Source organism: Macrotis lagotis, chromosome 4 (assembly GCF_037893015.1).
Source record: "Macrotis lagotis isolate mMagLag1 chromosome 4, bilby.v1.9.chrom.fasta, whole genome shotgun sequence".
Classification (NCBI taxonomy): domain Eukaryota; kingdom Metazoa; phylum Chordata; class Mammalia; order Peramelemorphia; family Peramelidae; genus Macrotis; species Macrotis lagotis.
In genome coordinates, this window is record NC_133661.1 from 79,785,874 (window position 1) to 79,798,945 (window position 13,072).

Genomic DNA, 13,072 nt, shown 5'->3' on the forward strand with positions numbered 1-13,072 from the left:
AGCAAACACAGGTTAAGTGACTCTTTCACGGTCACATAGCTAGTTAATGTTGGTGACTGGATTTGAATTTAGGTCTTCCAACTCTAAACTTGATGCTAGAGTCACTGGAATGTCAAAGAGTTCCATATCCAAAAAAAAGGTTAAGAACTCTCCCTATAGACAGAGAAAAGAAAAGTGTCCAGAACAAAGCCTTGTAGGGCACCCTACAAGGTGGAAAACCTTGGATTTGGATTCAGAAGTCCTGGGTTCAAGGGCTTGATCTACTGCTATATGACCTTGACTTCTTTTTCAGCAGATGAGATCACCATTGACCTTGGATAGAGTTAAGGTCTCAGTTGCATGGTGGGGTCAGAAGTCAAATTGCAATAGACTGACAAGGGAGCAGGTGCAGAGGAAATAGAGACAATGATCACTAAACACCCTTTAAGACTAAGTTCCCTGAAGGTAGAGGTTTATTTAATGTTAGATTCTTACATCACTTATTGAGATTTATATGTTACAGTGGGCAACACCAAAAAGAAAGGCTATTTGTTGAATAAACACAAATGCGTGACTGTCTTCTTCCTTCTGCTGGTTTATTTTATTGTTGTTCACTTGTTCCTCTCTATGAATCTAGCCGACCAGAATTCTAAACCCGGTATCATGGAAAGAAGAATGATGCAGCTGAATCATTTTCCCCTTTGCTTTGGATAATGGCTCATCAGACTGGAATGCTTTCATCGACTGTAGCTTAGTCAGGCTGAGTTTCCACTACATTTCCCCCAAATGTAATGCTTGTTATTCATCATATACCCCGGGACCAGAAGGTGAGATAACTGAATCCCTGGATTTCCCTGTTATTGACTTAGATTCCTCATGAGTATTTGTTGTATATATTCACATCATCTTTATGTTATTCAAGTCAAATGCAGGTGATAATGCTTATTTTTTACAGCCACACCTTCCTGCATTTCAACTTTTAGGTATATTAGCTAAATTTCATGGAGTTGCATCCAACAAGCTAATGTATGAGCTACCTCCAACTAATCTACTTCCAGTTTCTCAACTAATTTCCTGAAAAGGGTTACTGGTTTTTAAAAGAGAGGATTGTAGATAGAGTCATGCAGGTTTTGAAGTTGGGGAAACCCGGCTACAAATCCCAATTCAGACTTTTATCAGCCATGTCACTCCTTTGAACATTATTTTTCCAGTAACACCACCTACCCCACAGCATTCCTGTGAAGAAAGCATTTCATACACCCTAAGGTGTTATATGACTGAGTTAATAGTTGCTCATATAGTGCTTCTAATTGGTGCCATTTTGTCAACTTCCATTGAGCCATGAGAGTCAAGTGGAGGAAGCCACGAATGTATAGGCTGAAACACAAAAGGAGAGAGATGAGGCAGAGGTCCAAGTAACCAGACTGTGCTAACCACAGAAGCCACAGGAGTAGAGGTGGAATGACCCTTGCTGACATTTTCAGGAAGACAGAATCTTTTGGAGACATCACCCACCCTACAAAAGACTACTAGCTCTACCATCTGATAAAGGACTCCCACACTACCTGACACGTCCCTCATGATTTTGTCCAAACTTTGTTTTCTTTATTGCTAAGTTTAGTACACCTGTATAATAAATCCTCAAAACTTTCTGTTTGGAAAAAAAGAATAGTTGCTCACATAGATGTAACCCATCTCCTCAAGTTTTGAATTCATATAGCCTGAGTTTAGTTTTGGGGTTCTGCTCTAAAATTCATAGACATGGGAGCTCCAATACATGTAAATAAGGTTTTAATACATAAATACATACATATATCAGTATAGGACAACCTTTATCTTGCTCTACAGACAGAATGCCAAAACAAACAAAAACATTAAAGTCTTATAGTAGCCCATGTAGAGTCATGATTTTCCACATCTTGGACTGAATGGATGAATGCATGTGTAATGACAGTACACCTCTGTCCCTTCCCTAGTGACTTCTCCTAGGGAGATGTTAGGGGCACCGTAATGGCTTATCTTTCCCCTTCCTCTCCCGAATCCCTGAGATCTAGACCTTCTCTTGAGCAGCTATGTGCAGAGAGGAGTAAGTGCTAGACTTAGAACTAGGAAAACTTGAGTTTGAATCCTTCCTCATGATCCTGGATAAGTCATTTAATCTCTATCTGTCTCAATTTCCTCATCTATATAATGGAGATAATAAAAAGCACCTATCTCCCAGGGTGGTTGTAAGACTATAATGAAATAATTTCTATCAATTCTTTGTAAACTATAAAACCTATGCACTTGTTAGCTATTATTAACTACCTTATCTCTGCACAGTTTTTTCTTTCTAACTATGCAAGTTCAGGTCTCCCTGGATCTCTCCAGATGCTGCACCTGATTCTTTTATTGATTCACTACAAAAGGATAACTCCATTCAGCAATAGCTTGATCCAATCAAATCTTCCCCAAACACAAACCTAATCTACTCATCCTCAGGGAGGAATGGTACAAATGAAATAACTGGTATCCAGGCTCAGGCCCAGAGGCTCATTTATACCCTCTTAGGGAGAACCAAACAAAGTGCCCCAAAAAGGCTTATCTCCTTTTTAACCCAATCAAGTTGACCCTTCTCACTACATAAATTACTTCAGAAAGAGATTGTGCTGCCTTAGCACATATCTTTCCTGATGATGGCATATAAAGATTTGAATGTTTTTCTCCCTACAAACCCCATTCATGTCTGCCAACACATTGATGTATAGCAGATTGATTCTAATTTTTTAAAGCATTTAGCACTATGTCAAATTCCAGTGAATCAATGACCTTGGAGTTGACAAATGCATTAATGATTAAGCTTTCTCTATTTGCTGCTTTCTTTGCCCACAAAAGCCTCCCTCCCTTCTAGTTGTGAAGTGAACTTGACAGAGAAACACAAATATACTCTGAATGGATCCTGAGTTGAGAAGGTACTGAGCCATCTCCCAAAGAAAATGGGAGCCTACCCATCCTTGGTGAAAGGCAAGAAGAGGCGGCAATAGGAGAAGAGGGCCAGCAACCTGAATATCCTACTGCAAAAATTCTATATCATCTAACAGAAATGCTGGTCAATGAATGCTTGTCATTGTCAGCCTTTTTATCAGGCTGAACAAGGGTTAAACCCAGGAGCCTAGGAGCAGAGCTTCAGAACAATCTTAGACATTGTAGAGCTCATTTTACAGATGAAAAAGATGCAGACCAGAGAGGCTGTGACTAGCCCAAGGTCACACAGACATGAAGTGGCAGAGTAAGGATGTTTTGAATTTTGGTAAAAACAGAAACAGACCAAATTATCAGAGCTAGTCTAGACAAAACAGAGATTAATGCTGATGTTACTAGTAATTGTGAACCAAGAAGGTCAAGGGAGTAAGAACACAATAAAATCAAGAAGAACAATTATTTCTTTTCTTTTTTTTTTTAAAGTTTTTGCAAGGCAAATGGGGTTAAGTGGCTTGCCCAAGGCCGCACAGCTAGGTAATTATTAAGTGTCTGAGACCGGATTTGAACCCATGTACTCCTGACTCCAAGGCCGGTGCTTTTATCCACTACGCCACCTAGCCGCCCAGAACAATTATTTCTTGGAAGGGAAGTATAAAACAGAGATGCAGGTGTGGGATTTATTGGGAAGACCAAAGTCATTCTTCTCATTGAAAGCTGCAATATTCTCCACCCCATTTTTGCAATACTCCCTCTGCATATCAATGAACTGTGCACATTCTAAATTATCCAAACCCACAGCCTAACACAGCAAGAAGACAAGGAAATCAAACAGTTCTAGAAAGATGTAGATGTCTTGCTGCAGGCCAAGTCAATGGATAAGACCATGCAAAGAGATTTCTTTGCCACTCTAGCCAGATAGATGAGTGTTTGAGAATTCTTTGTGGGTAAACTTAGCAATGGCTATAGAAATAAAAGTGGAGGCTTCCTAGGGGAATTTGCAAATGGACTGCATGTTACAAACATGGATTATCAGGAGAAAATTTAGAGACAATGAATTTGGAGAAGTCTGGGTAGAACAATGTGCAATCACTCAGACTGGGTACTGGACACCTCATATAACTTCAGATGTGTCTGTTGCTGGAAAAAGCACCATTCATTCCCAGTCAGACCAGATCATGTATTTTGGGTAAAGCCTTACTTGGATGGCTCTGAGAAGAGTAAAAGGAAGAAAACATGAAGAAGAGCTCCCCAAAATGCTGTTTGCTATGGAAATGTGCTTGTGATTGAATCATCAAAAAGGGAACTCGAATACAAGGATGAGTTTAGTACTGACATGGATTGAGCAAGGGTGTAATGGAGACAGATGGAGCATGCAATGTAAAAATAAAATTCACTAAATAAATGAGAAAATGTTCAAGCTGAATGTGCCAAAGAGTAAGGATGAAGGCAGGAGCGGGATCTAAGAAAGTTTAAAAGGAAATTTATTAAGAGAAGAAAGTGAATGGAGATTATGAAGAACACAGGAAGAGAAGCTATAACTTTGGAACAAATGAATTTTAAGACTGGAGTCATTTGCAAAGATGAATGAAAAAAATAGAGTCCTCTATTTATTTCACCCTATACCTTACAGAGCAGTTGCTAGCTTTGGGGGAGGGAGTTTTTTTTTTCATGGAATGTTCCTTATTGAATAAAATTACATATCTAATCCAATGTATAAGCCACTGTGTTGTTCATTGGTCATAAAAAAGACAAACAACCCAGTCCCTGCCCACTAGGGTCTTACATTCTATCAGAGGAAACAATAGTATTTTGTTCATCAGTCTGATCTTCTGCCTCTTTGGGTTATTCAAAATGGGACCCCAAGAAATATTTTACTATATTCAGGCACCATTTATTCTCCACCCCACTTTTGAAATACTCCCTTTGCATGAATTACAAACATTCTAAATTATCAAAAACCACAGCCTAACTATGCAAGAAGACTAGGAAATTGAACAGTCCTAGGAAGATATAGTTTTTGCTGGGGGAAAATCAATGGGTAAGACCATGTAAAGAGACCTCTAGAAAGGTACCCAATCTCTTACAGTTATACTCCTACTCCTTATCAGTCAATCAGCAACTATTTTGGAATGCCTTCTCTGGTCTCTGTACTGTTTTGCACACTGTGGTTACAAAAGATAATAAGTTTCTGCCAATAAAAAGGTAACATTCTACTGGGGGTTATTATAAATATGCAGAAAAGTAAATATAGGATGCATACCAAAGGGTTGTGGTGGTGACCAACAGAGGAATTGTGGAGGAGGGAACAGCTGAACTGAAACTTGAAGAGAATTAGAGGTTCCAAGAAGCCGAAGTGATGAGAAAGCATTCCAGACTTTGGGAAAAAACTTGTATAAAGCAGAAGTGAACAAGAGACAGTATGTATAAGGCTCATGCCAGTCTGACTAAAGCATAGCGTATGTGACGGGGGAAATGGAAAGATAGACTGGAAACATATTGTGAAGGAAGGATTATCCCCATTTCTATGATTGGGATTCAGGTAACCAGTCTTTTTTTTTTTTTTCCTAACTTGGGTTTGTCTTCCCATCTCGAACCAAAGTCACCATCATCGGAGTGAAAAACCAACCAGAACTTTGCAATCCTGATCATTTTAGCCCTCACCACCAGAGGGCAATCAGGTCACAGAGACTTGGGAAAGTCAGGCTAATCCAATAGGGCTTTGTAAATCAAATCCACAAGACCATAGTTTGATCATATTCTGAAAAAAAACAAAACAAAAAATATTCAAGAAAATAAAGGTGCCTGGGCACAGTAAAATATTTCCTTGCAGTCCTGTTTTGAATAATCCAAAGAGACAACAGGCCAGACCGAGGGACAAAATGTTATTATTCCCTCTGGTAGAATGTAAGCTCCTTCAGGACAGATTGTTTTTCTTTGTTGATGACCAGTGTACAACACAGTGTCTTATCCATTGGATCAGACATGTAATTTTATTCATGTAGGGAATACTCCATGGAAAAACTCACTTCCCTAAAGCCTAGCAAGTGCTCTACAAAGTACAGTGTTGAGTAAATTACCTATGTATGGGTCTTGAACCTGTTTTCTTGACTTCAAGGATTCTTAATCATCTACTACCAACAGTGTCAAACTCAGATACAGCTCCCCACAGATGACATATTGATTTTGAAAACCACAAATTAACTTTATCTCTGTTGTGGTGTGTTTTTATTTTTTAATTATTGCTCAATTACATTTTAATCTTGTTTAGTAGCACTCAGACATTTCACTGATGCAAGTCTGACATCTCTGTTGTATACTACAGTCCCATATATATATATATATATACATATATATATATGTATGTATGTATATAGCAGGCATTTATTAAAAGCTTTTTGAATGAAGGTATGCTGTGATAATTGTAGTAGTAGACTTGAAGCCAGAAGTCTGATTTTGATTCCTGCTTCTAGTGCTCATTCCTCATGAGACCTTGACCAAGTCACTTATCCCCTCAGAATTTTAGTTTTCTCATCTGCAAAATGGGTATAATGCTTTCATTATTCCAACAAATATTATTAAGTTCTTATCATTGACAAAGCATTGTGCTAGGTAGTAGAAATATAAAGACCTCTCCAGGGTGATGAGATGTTTTCATTTTGTTAACCATAAAGCTCTATAGAAATAAATAGGAGTTATTTATTACATAATAAAAATGTCCTGGGAATATACCATTCTGGATTCCAAGTAGTCTTATGAGACATTTGGACTAGAATATAATCTGGGAGCCTTACCTTCCAGTGCAGAGTGAATGGGAATAGAATGAGGAAAGAAGTAGGTCTCTAGTTACATTTATAGCCAAAAGCTTTCTTTGAAATATTAATGACTACAACTAAACTCAACTACCAATGACCTTATAATCTTCTATGAATGACAGTATTACCTTGGTTTTTAGCAGGTTGGTTGAATGCCGTGTCAAGACAGTCTACAAGCTGTCTATAAGTCCTGGCACCAGACAAGCCTAAAAAGAAATAATAGAGACCAGCAATTAGTGTGGTGGCTCTGAGACAGTCCTTGTAGGGACCAACAAGGGGAAGATGGGTACTCTAGTCCTGGAGGAGAGAGAATAAAAGGGATATAGTACCTGGAGAAAAGATAGTTGCCATATATATGTGAATATGTATGGTGCCAGGGGTGGTGCAGGGGTGGGGGCAGAGCTTGATTCAATTAGAACTGGAGCAACCACAAGGTAACAATACTGGGGTGTTTGATCTACATACATCTCTCCAGCTGGACCAGTCCCTGATTTTAATTCGACAAGTTGGAGTTAAAGACTCCATTTATGGGACCTGAAGATTTGGAGGACCAGGGAGCCAGGATAGTCCTTCCACATTCCCTTTCACTGCTTTCCCTCCTAGGGGGCCAGTGTTTTCATGATACCTAGTGGTGTGCTCCTCTGTGGAACATACAAAGTTCTGCCAACACACCACAACTAGTTGGTGTAATGAAATCAGGAAGACTGAATTCAAATCCTTCCTCAAGACACTTACTGGCTGTGAGGGCAGGGTGGATAGAAACAACACTGGCCTTTGAGTCAGGAGGACAGGAATTCAAATGTGACCTCAGACACTTGCCACGTACTAGCTGTGTGACCCTGGGCAAATCACTTAGCCCTGATTGCTTCACATCCAGGTGCATCTCTGGTAGTACTGATTCATATCTGGTCATTGGACCCAGATGACTCTGAATGAGAATGTAAGGCTGGTGACTTAGCACAGCCCCCTTCACTCAAATCCAATTCATGAGTTTGTCATGGCATCACCTCCCTGATGTTATGGTCTTCTTCAAAAAGGAAGGACAAACATTATTATTATTACTAGCTGTGTGACCTTATAGAAGTCATTTTACCTCACTCAGCCTTAATTTCCTCATTTATAAAATAGAATTAATAATGACATCTACTGCTCTGACCTGCTGTAAGGCTCAAACAGATAACATGTAAAGTGTCCTGCAAACCTTAAAGCACAATATAAAGGTTCTCTATTATTATTTTGTCTTCCCCCCAGCATCTCTAATAAAACTTTCCTGCCTGTCTCCTCTTCCTTCCAGGGATCTACTATGTAACTTGACTAATCTGATAGATTAATTCAAGTTAAATTCTTCTTAGGTTTATACCCCCAGACATCTCTGCATTTTAACCAAGGTCTTCAATGTCTCAATCCTAAAGAGAGATATAGGACACAGGAAGGAAGTTCATCTTAGCCATTGGCTGGACCTATTTTCAAGTAATCGGATCCTTGGTGTGCTCCAATTTTGCAAGGGGAGAAGATTGTTTGGCAACTCTCTTAGCCTCCCACCCCTTCAGCGAGCTGACAACTTTTAATTATTTAAAGATCCACTGGAGATACTTGATACAAATAACAGGTGCATTTAGTTTTCTAACTATCCCTAAGGCATCATTTCCTTTGCCACTCTCCCCTTCCCAGTTTCCTTATTAGCAGGAAAATTTTATACTTCTTGTTGGAGTAAGAAATCATTGTCTTTTTTTTTTCCATTTTCTCCCCTCTTCCTACCTCTCCCTTACAGAGAGACAGCATAGGAGATTGCAAAGAATAGGGTAGCTGGGGTTCAGTCCTTGCCTTACCTGTTGGTCAGCTGAAAGACTGGATCTTAGCTTCTTCCTTTGTCAGTTGAGAGGGTTGTACTATATATGATCCTGAAGACTCATAGATTCTATGATTTTGAGGATGGTTTTCTTTTGTGAAATATTTTATTTTTGGTATGAACCATCATGACAGAAACTTCTATTTTGTAAACTTCCTTTGCAAACAAACTGTAACTTATAATCTTTGGGAGCTATCTCAGATTCTGAGAAGTTAAGTGACTTGTCCAGGTTCATACAATTAGAATGAACCAGAGGCAGTATTTTAACACTGATCATCTAAAATCACATTCAGCCTTCTAGTCATTGTGCAACATAGTCTCTTATGAAGTTCTTTTGATCCTTTTATTACAAAATTATAAAATTCATGTTGTTTCAAGTTGACTATAAAATATACATGAAAACTAAATAAAGAATGGGATAATTATTCTTTCTGGAAGCATATAAATGTACCCAATATGTGCTTTGTCTTTAGTATAATGGACTTAAAGTTGCAGGTGTTTAACTTGGGCAACAGTTAGTAAAGTCATTAATTTGGATCATTGGTAAATATTGAGAAGCAATGTCACATAAGGGATTAAAAGTCTGTCCTAAAGTCAGGAAGACCAGGTAAAATATTTAACCTCTCAATGCTCTAGGCAAATCTCAGAATAGCAGAGAACTTGGCATTGGTAGGTTCTATATCTAGGGGTTTCCCATTGCAATGAAACTATGGGTCCAATCCCTGCTCCCTAAATATGTTAATAAGTGTTCTCTATTTATGATTGCCAGGATCAGTCATTAGTCCTAGAACAGATATGCAACCATACATCCACATTCTCCCTTTCTCTGACCCTCTCTGTGTGTGTATATGACCCCTTGATTTATCATATGGATTCAAATTTCTGGAGATGGAGGAATTCTGTGAAATCTGTACTTTTCCTTTATAACCAATCAATGTATTGGGTTTGTGGTGGATGACTCAGAAATATTCATATGAATACCTGTTAGATTTTTATTTGCTAAAAACTTAATAGTAAATATCCTTTAAAACCCTTGAATTTTAAGGCAAAAATATGCTCTAAGAAGAAATTGTGAAGAAACCCCAGAAAATGAATGAAAAATAGCTGGAAATGGTTTTTTCTATGGCCAATTTTTGTGACTTGAGGAAAATTAAATGCACATTTGTGGTGCTACAGCATCTCAGAGAGAACTAGGGTGCTCCTGTCCCAAGAAATTTGTAAGAGGTAGAGCTTCCATTCTCATTTGTAGCAGGAGCTACATGTATGACTGAGTCTTCAGATTCTATTTCAGCTGCAGACAGTTAGGCAGTGAATAATTGAAGATGACGGAAACTGGCAAAGTAACGTGTGATGCCCAAGGAGTTATCTTGTGTATCCTCTGGTGTAAACTTCTGAGTCATTTGCAAATGGCAAGTGGCAGGGGGGGTGAAATGTTCCCGCTCCTGACACTTGTCTCCCCCTTTCCAGCTGGATGTCCTTTGTGAAGTACTCCCAGCTCTGATGTTTTTAGATGCCAAACTTCTCAGCCAGAGGATCTGGCCAGCTTTGGATAATTCAGGATGATTTGGTTTGGCCTGGTAATCCAGAAGCACAGATATTATGTCACTCAAGCAAATGATTTTAAAGTATATGGGGGGGCAGCTAGGTGGCGCAGTGGATAGAGCACTAGCCCTGGAGTCAGGAGTACCTGAGTTCAAATCCGACCTCAGACACTTAATAATTACCTAGCTGTGTGACCTTGGGCAAGCCACTTAACCCCACTGCCTTGCAAAAACTAAAAAAAATATATATATAGGATCATCTAGGTGGTGCAGGAGATAGAGCACCAGCCCCTGGAGAACCTGAGTTCAAATCCTTCCCTCAGATACTTAATAATTACTAACTGCATGACCTTGGGTGTGTCACTTAACCTCATCACCTTGCAAAACAGAAAAGGGTACATAGGAGACCCCAGGTATTCAAAGAAAGTTCTTGGCTTTGGAAATTCTCCTATGTCAATTCATACTTGCTCTCTAAGGAAGGCTATAGGGCCATGTACAAAGGAAGGTTGTGGGGTATAAGTCTGCAGGCTATTAAATCTAATTCCAGTTAATTTATTCTCTGGAGGATTAGCACTTAATAAATGCTTATTGGTAGAATGATTGATCTGGAAGAGGAGATACCTTACTTAAATCTGCAAGTGTAACCTCTCCCAATCAAAAATCACCTCAATTATTCCACCAATTTAGAATCATCTGGATTAAGTAACCTCTTCTGGAATGAGAAAATTTTTAGAAATGGGAAAGTTTAGATTTCAGATCCTTTAATTAGATCAATGCATAAATATCTTCTTTAGAACATATTCTGTCATACTGAGGAGACAGGGTAACACAGGGAAGAGCAATTTTAGAGTAAGAAGGGGATGCTGGGGTGGGATGGGGTTTGAATTATAAGAGTAGCCAGATAGCACTGGAGAAATGGAAGGCACAAGAGGGAAGCAAAGGAGAAGGACTAGGAAAGAACTACCCTTAATTTATAATTTTGAAAGGGGCTCTGGTGATAGCTGACATACACTGGAAATGATCTTATCTATTATCAATGGAGACTGTGACACCTTGAGTTGAGATGGAGTAATAGTAACTTCCATGTGACTTTGGATCAGTCTCTTCACCCTTTTTGCCACTTCCTTGTTTGAAAATAAGGTCAGTCCTGTCTTCTCTAATTCAGCCTTTCCATTTTAAGCTAATTTTACTCTGACTGATCCTATGCCTACTTTGGGAGAAATTGGGGAAAAGGGATGGGGAGAATTCTACTCTCTTCTACCCTTTCTATCACTCTATTGGGTACTTGATGATTTTTCTATTCCAGGAGACCTCTAAAATCTATCCCTGGCAAACACTAGAGGCTCTCATGTATGAAACTCGAAAATATGTCATTATTACAAACATGCATATAAAAGACAAGAAGGGGAAAATCAAAAATTACCATAATCTTTTTATGTGGCACATTTAAGTGGTTCAGTGAGAAGTGTGCTAGAAATGGAGTCACAAAGACCTGAATTCAAATCCAGTCTCAGATATTTACTTGCTATGTGATCCTAGGCAAGTCACTTAACAAGTCTGCCTCAGGTTCCTCATCTATAAAATGGAGATAGTAATAGAATCTACTTCCCAGGGTTGATGTGAGGATCAATTAAGACAATATCTGAAAAGAACTTGACAAACTTTAAAGTGCTAGCTGTTATTACAAAGAATAGAATTGGTAAGAAGTGGAACAGGAAAACTGAAGCACTATTCAAAAAATAATTTAAAAAGTACTAATGAAGATAAAAACAGGCTTCTTAAGGTAGTCTTGAAGCAAGTAGATGTTCAGGAAAGGGGCAGCTGAATTGTCTAGAGAATACAGAGAAATGTGTCCAGAGACTAGAGAAAGCAGAGTCATCCAGTACTTTTTCCTTTTCCTTTTGCTTCCTTTTACATCAAAAGTAGGAAAGTTCATTAAAGGGGAAAGAATAGAATAAATATAGTAAAGAAGGAATTGTAACCCAAGATAGGTGAGGAGGCAATCAGGGATCACAGTGGTTCATAACTCAATGCTCAGCTTGGTCAGTTGCCAGGGTGCTTGTTGTTGGAAATAGCTGGTGTGGCCTTAAGGCCATGTTGGTAATGTTTGATGAGAAATTATGAGAGAAGTGTCAGAAAATGGAAGATAAACAAATCTCTTCAGTTTTCAAACAGGTTGTAAAAGCCTAAACAAGTCAACTCACTAGGCATTCAGTCCCTTTGCACAAAATAGGTTGTTTAAGCAAATGCTTTATAAACACTTGGCAAAAAAAGAGATGATTACTAAAAAACCAATATGGGTTAAATAAAACACAATAATCTTATTTTCTTTTTCATAGGACAGAGAGTTATAGCAGAAGGATTCAATAAGTATCCTTCATTTCAGTAACATATTTGACAAAATTTCTCATAATATCTTTTTTGGATAAGGTGGCAAATAGTAGGTTAGGTACATTAATTACCATTGGGAATAACTGCATCCGGAATTTCTAATAATAGTTTAGCACCAATCTTAACAATCTGGAAGACAATCCAGAGTGAAGTGCCCCAGGATTCTGTCCTTGGATTGATTCAAGGTGAGTATCCTGTTTGACATTTTTATCATTGACTTAAGATTAGGTTATAGAAGAAAAGGTGATCAAAGTTGTAGATGATACACAGTTTGGAGAAATGCTTAATATTAAGAGGAGGGCAGCTCTAAGGTTCCAAATAGTCTCAAATACTGGTCAAAGCCAATTTCAAAAATCAATAAGAAGAAATTTAACAGGGATAATTAAGAAGTTCTGCGTTAAGATCAAAAAATCAATTCCTCAAGTATTAATATGTTTAACAAGCATGGCAATAACCTACCTTAGTACTAGTAAATCTGAAAAAAATCTGAATTTTTTGTGCCACATCAGCTTATTATAGTTTCTATAATATGATAGAGC

General features: G+C 38.4%; 1 long non-coding RNA gene across 2 annotated transcripts in view; it reads right to left on the bottom strand.

Annotated features, from left to right (window-relative positions):
- The window catches only part of LOC141521117 (uncharacterized), an 86,013-nt gene that overhangs the window by 31,582 nt on the left and 41,359 nt on the right, over positions 1–13,072 (bottom strand). For both annotated transcript variants that reach the window (XR_012477848.1, XR_012477849.1), the window contains exon 3: positions 6,881–6,958. This is a non-coding gene — a long non-coding RNA (uncharacterized LOC141521117). The remainder of the gene's footprint in view (positions 1–6,880; positions 6,959–13,072) is intronic.